Source organism: Canis lupus, chromosome 12 (assembly GCF_011100685.1).
Source record: "Canis lupus familiaris isolate Mischka breed German Shepherd chromosome 12, alternate assembly UU_Cfam_GSD_1.0, whole genome shotgun sequence".
NCBI classification, from domain to species: Eukaryota; Metazoa; Chordata; class Mammalia; order Carnivora; family Canidae; genus Canis; species Canis lupus.
The window spans coordinates 21,115,893-21,126,609 of NC_049233.1; the positions used below are offsets into that span (position 1 = coordinate 21,115,893).

The 10,717-nt window shown below is 38.7% G+C and overlaps 1 long non-coding RNA gene across 1 annotated transcript; it reads left to right on the forward strand.

Moving 5' to 3' along the window:
* The first annotated feature begins 1,081 nt into the window (after positions 1 to 1,081).
* Positions 1,082 to 8,175, forward strand: LOC119874272. The gene is made up of 3 exons (XR_005367409.1): positions 1,082 to 1,178; positions 1,687 to 1,729; positions 8,040 to 8,175. It is a non-coding gene; the product is annotated as an uncharacterized LOC119874272 (long non-coding RNA).
* The last annotated feature ends 2,542 nt before the right edge of the window (positions 8,176 to 10,717 follow it).

Here is a 10,717-nt window from a genome sequence, read left to right on the forward strand (position 1 = left end):
GAATCACAACCTAGACTCCTAGGATTTCAGAATAAGGTCATGTTCTCCTTTCCTGATAACTATTCCATCTTTGAAAAGCAGTTCCTGGATTATTACTGGGTCCTGGTAATGACTAAATGAATGTCTGATTATGGCATACTAATCACTTCTGCCCCAAATGACTCATCATGAACTGGGTGTTATCTGACCCACAAAATCATAAAATTGTACGCATGCTACAGCATTCCAATGTTGAATGGGAGTAGAATATCCAAGAGCAACCTGAGGAGATCTGGCAGGCACAACTAACTGCAGAATCAGGTAGCTCAGACTCCTGTGGTGCCTGCAATTAGTGCGTTGCTACATCTCATTTGACTTATACCACAGGCTGTATGGGGATTCCCTATAACAGAGGAGGAAAAGGCACAGGACTGTTTTCCTTATAGGCCTACTTACTTATGGTATGCACCAGCAGATGCAGAAATGCCACTGCTTTTCAGCCTTTCTTAGAGGTGGCCCAGAAAGTGAAGGGAAGTTTTCCTAGTGGATAGAATGTCAGATGGATTTGGTTGTCCACATTTGGCTGTCCACTTTGCATGAAAGGAGAAATGGCCTGATGTATGGATCAATTCTAATTTATAGGCAGTAACTAATGCATTGACCTGCTTATGGGGAAAAGAACAGGACTTGAAAGTAAAGGACAAAGAAATGTGGTGGGGTGAAGTATGCAGATTGGTTGGCCACAGAATGTGAAATTTTCTTTTAAAAAGATTTTATTTATTCATGAGAGACAGAGAGAGGAAGAGGCAAAGGCAGAGGGAGAAGCAGGGTCCCTGAGGGGAGTCCGATGCAGTACTTGATCCCAGGACCCTGGGATCATGCCTGAGCCAAAGGCAGACGCTTAACCACTGAGCAACCCAGGTGAAAATATTTTTGTCCCATGTCAATGTTTACAAGGTCATGCATTACAGAGTAGTTCTTTAGTAATTGGAGGACAAGATGATCTTTACAGGGCATGTTAGTCACCATCTCTCAGCAGATTTCTTTGCTTACTTAACAGGGCATAGTACAATATGTCCCTGACAGCAGGGATTCCCCCTCACCCAGATTGTCAACACAGTTTGAATGCTCAGCCTATCAACAGCAGAGACCTAGGATGATCTCCTAATGTGGCACCATTCCCTGGAGGCATCAGCCAGGTACCTGGTAGCAGGTTGATGACATGAGTTCCCTTTTATCATGGAGGGGACAGTAATTTGTTATTAATGGGCAATTATATATTCAAGTTATAGATTTGCTTTCCTTTCTCACAATACTGTTTCTAGAATTTTTTGACTTGAAGAAGGAAGGCTTTTATCCTTTAGCATGGTAACCCATTGGCATTGACCCTGACTAGAGTCACATTTTATATCAAAGATTTTGCAACAATGGACTCATGCTCTTAGAATTTGTTGTCTTATCACATGCCCCATCACCCAGAAGCAGTTAACTTGAAAAAATTATGGAAAGATCTACTGAAAGCTGATATGTTTTTCTGGAGAATGCAGTATATGCCTTCACAAGGGGACCACCCTGTGGTGCTGTATGCCATACAGTCAGGATCTAGGGGCCCAACAATCAAAAGGTAGAGGTGGGAATGGCCTCTCATTATTCTTTATGACTCACATTCAGAATTTTCCTTTTCTGTTCCCATAACCTTGAATTCAGTGATTTGGAGACCCAAGTTCCCAAAGGATGAATGCTTTTCCAGGTGAGACAGGCAATCTTGTTAAACTGAAAACAGACCTACTCTTTGGCCATTTTTGGCTACCCTCCCTCTTTTTTGATAAACAGTTCACTGAGTGAATGACAGACTTAATTTTTACATTTTATTTATTTATTTTTAAATATCTTATTTATTTCACAGAGAGAGAGAGAGACAGAGAGGGAGAGAGGGAGCAAGAGAGAGAGTGTGAGCACAAACGGGGGTGTGGCATTCAGAGGGAAAGGGAGAAGCAGGCTCCAGTGGAGGATATTGGACTTAATTCCAGGACCCTGGGATTGTAACTTGAGCTGAAGGCAGATGCTTAACTAACTGAGCCATCCAGGTGCCCCATAGACCATTTTTAAAAAATAGATAACAAAATACTATATAGTGGTTATATTCATTGCAGAAATTACTGAAATTTTCAAAAATCAGATGAATAAGTTGGATCAATGGTTACAACAATAATTTTCAACCAATGTGCATATTTTCATTCAAGGTCTAGGCTTGATTTCTCTTTAATCCTGTTCGCTTGAATTCTCTGTACCTATTTTTTTTTACCAAAATGGAGACTCTTGAAAACTGAGCCTAACTTTGTCAAATTGTTTTCAAAGAGACCTATAAACAGGTGACTCTACTGGCTAGAGTGACAAATCTTGATCAATAATGAGAAAATGGGTTACTGCTACACAGTGGAGGCAAGGTGGACTATATATGAAACCTAGGGAATTTAGCTCAGCAATCAATCAAGATAAAAACTGCCAAAGACTGAAATACTTCAGGAATGAGATTGAGGCTATGTCTTAGTCTGTTTGGACTGCTATAACAAAAATACCATAAACCAGGTGGCTTATAAACAACAAACATTTGTGTTTTATAGTTCTGGGGGCCAGGAGATTTGGTGTTCAGTGAGAACCCACTTCCATGTTCATACATGGCATCTTTTTGCTTTAAGTGTCCTTACATTGTAGAAGGGATGAGAGATCTCTCTTCAGAGCCTCCTTTGTATGGGTACTGATTCTATTCATGGGAACTTGGCCCCTCATGACCTAATCAATTCCTAAAGATTCCACCTCTTCATACTATCACCTTGGAGGTTAGAATTTCAACATAGGAATTTTGTTGAGACATAAACATTCAGTCCAAAACACCCTATGGGGTAAAGAACCCCATTCACCTGAGGTCCTGGTAGAGGGTCAGGGGAATGAGTAGTAGAAGAAACAAGCCAAGATTCTCAAATTAGGCTTTGTAACTGGTTGGAAATATAAGGAATGTAGCAGCTGGGTTTTGCATTGTCTCTCTCACTAATTTTTTGCAATGTTTTGAATAAAATTTATTTATTTATTTATTTAATTTATTTTTTATTGGTGTTCAATTTACTAACATACAGAATAACCCCCAGTGCCCGTCACCCATTCACTCCCACCCCCCGCCCTCCTCCCCTTCTACCACCCCTAGTTCGTTTCCCAGAGTTAGCAGTCTTTACGTTCTGTCTCCCTTTCTGATATTTCCCACACATTTCTTCTCCCTTCCCTTATATTCCCTTTCACTATTATTTATATTCCCCAAATGAATGAGAACATATAATGTTTGTCCTTCTCCGACTGACTTACTTCACTCAGCATAATACCCTCCAGTTCCATCCACGTTGAAGCAAATGGTGGGTATTTCTCATTTCTAATAGCTGAGTAATATTCCATTGTATACATAGACCACATCTTCTTTATCCATTCATCTTTCGTTGGACACCGAGGCTCCTTCCACAGTTTGGCTATCGTGGCCATTGCTGCTATAAACATCGGGGTGCAGGTGTCCCGGCGTTTCATTGCATTTGTATCTTTGGGGTAAATCCCCAACAGTGCAATTGCTGGGTTGTAGGGCAGGTATATTTTTAACTGTTTGAGGAACCTCCACACAGTTTTCCAGAGTGGCTGCACCAGTTCACATTCCCACCAACAGTGTAAGAGGGTTCCCTTTTCTCCGCATCCTCTCCAACATTTGTTGTTTCCTGCCTTGTTAATTTGCCCCATTCTCACTGGTGTGAGGTGGTATCTCATTGTGGTTTTGATTTGTATTTCCCTGATGGCCAGTGATGCAGAGCATTTTCTCATATGCATGTTGGCCATGTCTATGTCTTCCTCTGTGAGATTTCTGTTCATGTCTTTTGCCCATTTCATGATTGGATTGTTTGTTTCTTTGGTGTTGAGTTTAATAAGTTCTTTATAGATCTTGGAAACTAGCCCTTTATCTGATATGTCATTTGCAAATATCTTCTCCCATTCTGTAGGTTGTCTTTTAGTTTTGTTGACTGTATCCTTTGCTGTGCAAAAGCTTCTTAGCTTGATGAAGTCCCAATAGTTCATTTTTGCTTTTGTTTCTTTTGCCTTCGTGGATGTATCTTGCAAGAAGTTACTATGGCCGAGTTCAAAAAGGGTGTTGCCTGTGTTCTTCTCTAGGATTTTGATGGAATCTTGTCTCACATTTAGATCTTTCATCCATTTTGAGTTTATCTTTGTGTATGGTGAAAGAGAGTGGCCTAGTTTCATTCTTCTGCATGTGGATGTCCAATTTTCCCAGCACCATTTATTGAAGAGACTGTCTTTCTTCCAATGGATAGTCTTTCCTCCTTTATCGAATATTAGTTGACCATAAAGTTCAGGGTCCACTTCTGGATTCTCTATTCTGTTCCACTGATCTATGTGTCTGTTTTTGTGTGGAACAGATCAACAGAACCAGGAGTTGGTTCTTTGAAAGAATTAATAAGATAGATAAACCATTAGCCAGCCTTATTAAAAAGAAGAGAGAGAAGACTCAAATTAATAAAATCATGAATGAGAAAGGAGAGATCACTACCAACACCAAGGAAATACAAATGATTTTAAAAACATATTATGAACAGCTATACGCCAATAAATTAGGCAATCTAGGAGAAATGGACGCATTCCTGGAAAGCCACAAACTACCAAAACTGGAACAGGAAGAAATAGAAAACCTGAACAGGCCAATAACCAGGGAGGAAATTGAAGCAGTCATCAAAAACCTCCCAAGACACAAGAGTCCAGGGCCAGATGGCTTCCCAGGGGAATTTTATCAAACGTTTAAAGAAGAAACCATACCTATTCTCCTAAAGCTGTTTGGAAAGATAGAAAGAGATGGAGTACTTCCAAATTCGTTCTATGAGGCCAGCAACACCTTAATTCCAAAACCAGACAAAGACCCCACCAAAAAGGAGAATTACAGACCAATATCCCTGATGAACATGGATGCAAAAATTCTCAACAAGATACTGGCCAATAGGATCCAACAGTACATTAAGAAAATTATTCACCATGACCAAGTAGGATTTATCCCCGGGACACAAGGCTGGTTCAACACCCGTAAAACAATCAATGTGATTCATCATATCAGCAAGAGAAAAACCAAGAACCATATGATCCTCTCATTAGATGCAGAGAAAGCATTTGACAAAATACAGCATCCATTCCTGATCAAAACTCTTCAGAGTGTAGGGATAGAGGGAACATTCCTCAGCATCTTAAAAGCCATCTATGAAAAGCCCACAGCAAATATCATTCTCAATGGGGAAGCACTGGGAGCCTTTCCCCTAAGATCAGGAACAAGACAGGGATGTCCACTCTCACCACTGCTGTTCAACATAGTACTGGGAGTCCTAGCCTCAGCAATCAGACAACAAAAAGACATTAAAGGCATTCAAATTGGCAAAGAAGAAGTCAAACTCTCCCTCTTCGCCGATGACATGATACTCTACATAGAAAACCCAAGAGTCTCCACCCCAAGATTGCTAGAACTCATACAGCAATTCGGTAGCGTGGCAGGATACAAAATCAATGCCCAGAAATCAGTGGCATTTCTATACACTAACAATGAGACTGAAGAAAGAGAAATTAAGGAGTCAATCCCATTTACAATTGCACCCAAAAGCATAAGATACCTAGGAATAAACCTAACCAAAGAGGTAAAGGATCTATACCCTCAAAACTACAGAACACTTCTGAAAGAAATTGAGGAAGACACAAAGAAATGGAAAAATATTCCATGCTCATGGATTGGCAGAATTCATATTGTGAAAATGTCAATGTTACCCAGGGCAATATACACGTTTAATGCAATCCCTATCAAAATACCATGGACTTTCTTCAGAGAGTTAGAACAAATTATTTTAAGATTTGTGTGGAATCAGAAAAGACCCCAAATAGCCAGGGGAATTTAAAAAAGAAAACCATATCTGGGGGCATCACAATGCCAGATTTCAGGTTGAATAAAATTTAATTCATATAACATAAACTTCACTATTTTATTCTATTTTATTTATTTTTTAAAAATTATTTATTTATTTATTCATGAGAGACACAGAGAGAGAGGCGGGAGAGGGGGCAGAGACACAGGCAGAGGGAGAAGCAGGGTCCATGCAGGAAGCCAGGACTCCAGGATCACGCCCTGGACTGAAGGCAGGCACTAAACCACTGAGCTACCCAGGGATCCCAAAATTCACTATTTTAAAGTGTACAATTCAGGACTTTTTAGAGTATTCATTTGTTGTGCAACCATCACCACTAATTCCAGGACATTTCAGTTATCTCAGATAGAATTCTCATATTTATTATCAATTTCCTCCACCCCTCTTTTCTCCCACCAATGGCAATCACTAATCTTTGTGTCTCTATGAATTTGCCTATTCTGGGCATTCATTTCATATACATCAAATCATGCAATATGTGGCTTTTGTGTCTGCCTTACTTTACATAGAATGGTGTTTTCAAATTCATCCATCTTGTAGCATGTATCAGTACTTCATTCCTTTTTATAGCTGAATATTCCATTACACGGATATACCACATTTTGTTTATTAGTTCATCAATTGATGGACATTAGGATTGTTTCCACTTTTTGGTTATGAATAACTCTGCTATGAACACTCATGTACATGTATTTGTGTGGATACATGTCTTCTTTTGCTTATATACCTAGGAGATAAATAGCTGGGATATCATAATTCTGTGTTTAATTTTTTGATGAACCTCCAAACTGTTTTCCACGATGCTACACAATTTTACATTTCTACCAGCAATATATGAGCATTCAATTTTCTCCACACACTTTATATGTTGTTTATTTATTTTATCATAGCTATCTTAGCAGGTATGAAGTGCTATTTCGTTGTGACTAGGATTTGCATTTCTCTAATGACTAATGATGTTGAGCATTTTAAAATGTATTTATTGACCATTTGTATATCTTCTTTGGAGAACTGTCCATTAAAATCCTTTGCCCACATTTTAATGGAGTTATTTGCCTTTTTACTGGTGCATTACTAGAGCTCTTTATTCTAAATAGATCCTTATTAGATATGGGATTTGCAAATTTTCTCTCCCATTCTGTGTTGTCTTTCCACTTTTTGATGGTGCCATTTGACAGATGAAAAAATTTTTTTTTTGACAGATGAAAATTTTGATGAAGTTCAAATTATCTATTTTTTTTATTACTTGTGCTTTTGGTATCATTCTAAGAAATGGTTGCCTACTCCAAACTCACAGAGATTTATGCCAATGTTTCCTTCTAAGAGTTTGATAGTTTAGCTCTTATGATTAGGCCTTTGTTCCATTTTGAGTTGATTTTCATGTATGGTGTGATGTAGGAGTCTAAATTCATTTTTTTCATGTGAATATCTAGTTATTCCAGGACCATAAGTTGAAAAGGCACTCCTTTCTCTATCAAAGGTCTTGGCACTTTTGTTGAATACCCGTTGAATATAAATGTATGGCTTTTTTCTGGACTCCCAATGTATTCCACTGATCTATATATCTATCCTTATACTAATAACACATTATCTTGATTGTTGTTGCTTTCTAGTAAGTTTTAAAATCAGGAAATGTAAGTTTTTCAACTTTGCTTTTCATTCTCAGTGTGTGTATGTGTGTGTGTGCATGTGCATGTATGTGTTTTCCCTCCTTGGGGTCCTTTGCATTTCCTTATAGATTTTAGGATCAGTGTGTCCATTTCCAGAACAAAGACAATTGAAGTTTTGATAGAGATTGCATTGAATTTGCTGAACTCCCTGCTAATTTAAATATAGAGCAGTGTAGTGGCTAAAGTTTAATGATTTTGAAATATGACTGAATGGTATTCCCCTATGATGTTGTGGTAGCTGATGGGACTTTAAGTTCCCTGTTTTGAGGACACATTTCTCATCTAGACAAAGGACAAAGTAGGTGCTGAGAAGTAACATGAGTAGACAATGCTGGATATTTTCTTTAGATAAACTCTCCACCTTTTTCCATATTGCTCTGGGCTCTAGGAGGCTGACATTTATGGATTGTATCAACAAGGCTCTCTTGCTCTCTGGCTGTTCGTTGGATTCATGCAGAAGGAGGCACCATCAGAAATTGAAGAATGGGAAGAAGAGATTAGAATATTCCTTGAGCTTCCTCTTTGCTGAGGTAAATGTTGGCAGTGGCTATGTTTTTCTATCAAAAGCCATATCCTTTTGGGTCACCTGTCCTGCAATAACACATTTTTCTGGGTTCTGATAACCAATCCATCTACTTACCTTTTCAGGCCTGAGGGTCCTAGTGGCTTCCTCCTCCCTTATTAGTTTTTCCTAACCTATCCAAATTATCATAAATAGTCTTTTATTTTTGTAAATAGTCTTGCTATCTTTCTTTTGACCACCTGTTTATAGTGTACCATCTACTTCTTGCCACGCCTGACAATATGTAATGGAAAGATTTACAAGATATATTAAGTCGGAGAAGCAAAACACAGAGCTATGTAATACTTTATTTTATTTTTAATTTTTTTTGTAAAAGTAGGGGTAGGGGGAATATAACTTCATATTTTCTTAGATATTGTACAGTTGACCCTTGAACTACACAGGTTTGAACTATGTAGGTCTACTTATATGTGGATTTTTTTGGGAGAAATACAGTACTGTATTACAAATAAATTTTTAAATGATTTTTAAAAAAATATTTTATTTATTCAGAGAGAGAGCGAGAGAGTGCATGCATGTGAGTGGTCAGGAGGGGCAGAGGGAGAGGGAAAAAGAATGTAAAGCAGACTCTGCATTGAGTGCCAAGTCTGACTTGGGGCTTAGTCCCACAACTCTGAGATTATAAACTGAGATGAAATCAAGAGTCGGACACTCGACTGACTGAGACATGCAGGCACCCCCTTATGATTTTCTTAATAACATTTTCTTTTCTCTAGCTTACTTTATTGTAAGAATATAGTATATGATACATATACAAAATCTATGTTTATCATATTATTGGTAAGGCTTCTGATCAACAGTAGACTATTAGCAGTTAAATTTTTGGAAAGTCAGGAAAGTTATATATGGATTTTCAGTTGCCTGGGGAGGGTGACATAACCCTTAGGTTGTTCAACGATAAGCTGTGCTCCTTAGGATTTAGTTTCTTTTTTTTTTTTTTTTTTAAGATTTATTTATTTATTTATTCGTGAGAGACACACAGAGAGAGAGCGGCAGAAACACAGGCAGAGGGAGAGCAGGCTCCATGCAGGAGCCTGACGTGGGACTTGATCCCGGGTCTCCAGGATCAGGCCCTGGACTGAAGGCGGTTCTAAACCACTGAGCCACCCGGGCTACCCGGGAATTAGGTTTAGCTTCAAGAGATAATTCCCAAAAAGAACAGTGACATTAAAAAAAAAAAAAAAAAAAAAAAAAAGATTACTCCTCTCTGTAAATGTCCAGGTGAAGATAGTCCAGAACTGAGATGGATTCTATTGCATGGCACACTCAGGAAGACAGTTTCCTTCTAGCTCATAAGCCCCTACCCTTAGGGTATGGCCTTCTCCTCAGTCCATGGATGTATCCACTTTCCAGGCAGTAGGATGGAGAATAAGCAGAAGAAGAAGCAAAGGGCCTACACCTGGGAAGGTTCCTGGAAACTGCCACACAGCCCTTCTATTTATACCCCTCCTAGTCATACCTGGCTATAACAGAGCCTGGGAAATATAGTTTTTTGTTTTTGTTTTTTGAGATTTATTTATTTATTCATGAGAGACACAGACTGAGAGAGAGAGGCAGAGACACAGGCAGAGGGAGAAACAGGCTCCCTGCCAGGGAGTCTGATGTGGGACTCGATCCCGGATCCTGGGATCACGACCTGAGCTGAAGGCAGGTGCCCAACTTCTGAGCCACCTAGGTGTCCTGGAAATATAGGTTTTATTCCTGGCAGCCATTTACCCAAATTAAAATTCTAACACTATTTAAGAAGAGGAGAATTGGGGACGCCTGGGTGGCTCAGTGGTTGAGTGTTGGCCTTGGGCTCAGGGTGTGATCCTGGGGTCCAAGGATGAGTCCTGCATGGGGCTCCCTGTAAGAAGCCTGCTTCTCCCTCTGCCTGTGTCTCTGTCTCTCTCTGTGTGCCTCTCATGAATAAATAAATAAAATATTTTTTATAAAAAGAAGAGGAGAATTGATTTTGGAAGTAATAGCAGTCTTTATCACACATATGCATTTAAAATGACTCAGGAAAAATATCAAGAAACTAAAAGCTGTGGTTACTAGGGTGAGAGTTGGCAGAGGAGAGAGAGTAGGGTCAATGAAGGGTAACAGTGACAGGGAGGATTTTCACCGTGTATCTTGTTACATATTTTGATTTGTGAACCATGTGTATGTACTTTCCATTTACAAACTTTAATAGATTAATTCAAAATTCCTCTTTAAAGATAAGTAAATAAAAGAAGAAAAATTTTAAAAAATAAAGAAAAAATACTTTAGCCAGTGCCAAATTTGGTGAGAACAAAGGAAGAGATGTTAAATACATTTCACAAGATGAAAAAGTCCCAGAAATCTGTTGTACAATGTGAATATGCTGAACTTGAGTGAACTGTACACTTTAAATGGTTAAAATGACAAATTGTATGTAATTTTTTTACTACAGTTTAAAAAAGTCAACTGTACCATATAATGTAATCTAATTATGGGAGTGATATTTCATCTATTCATAG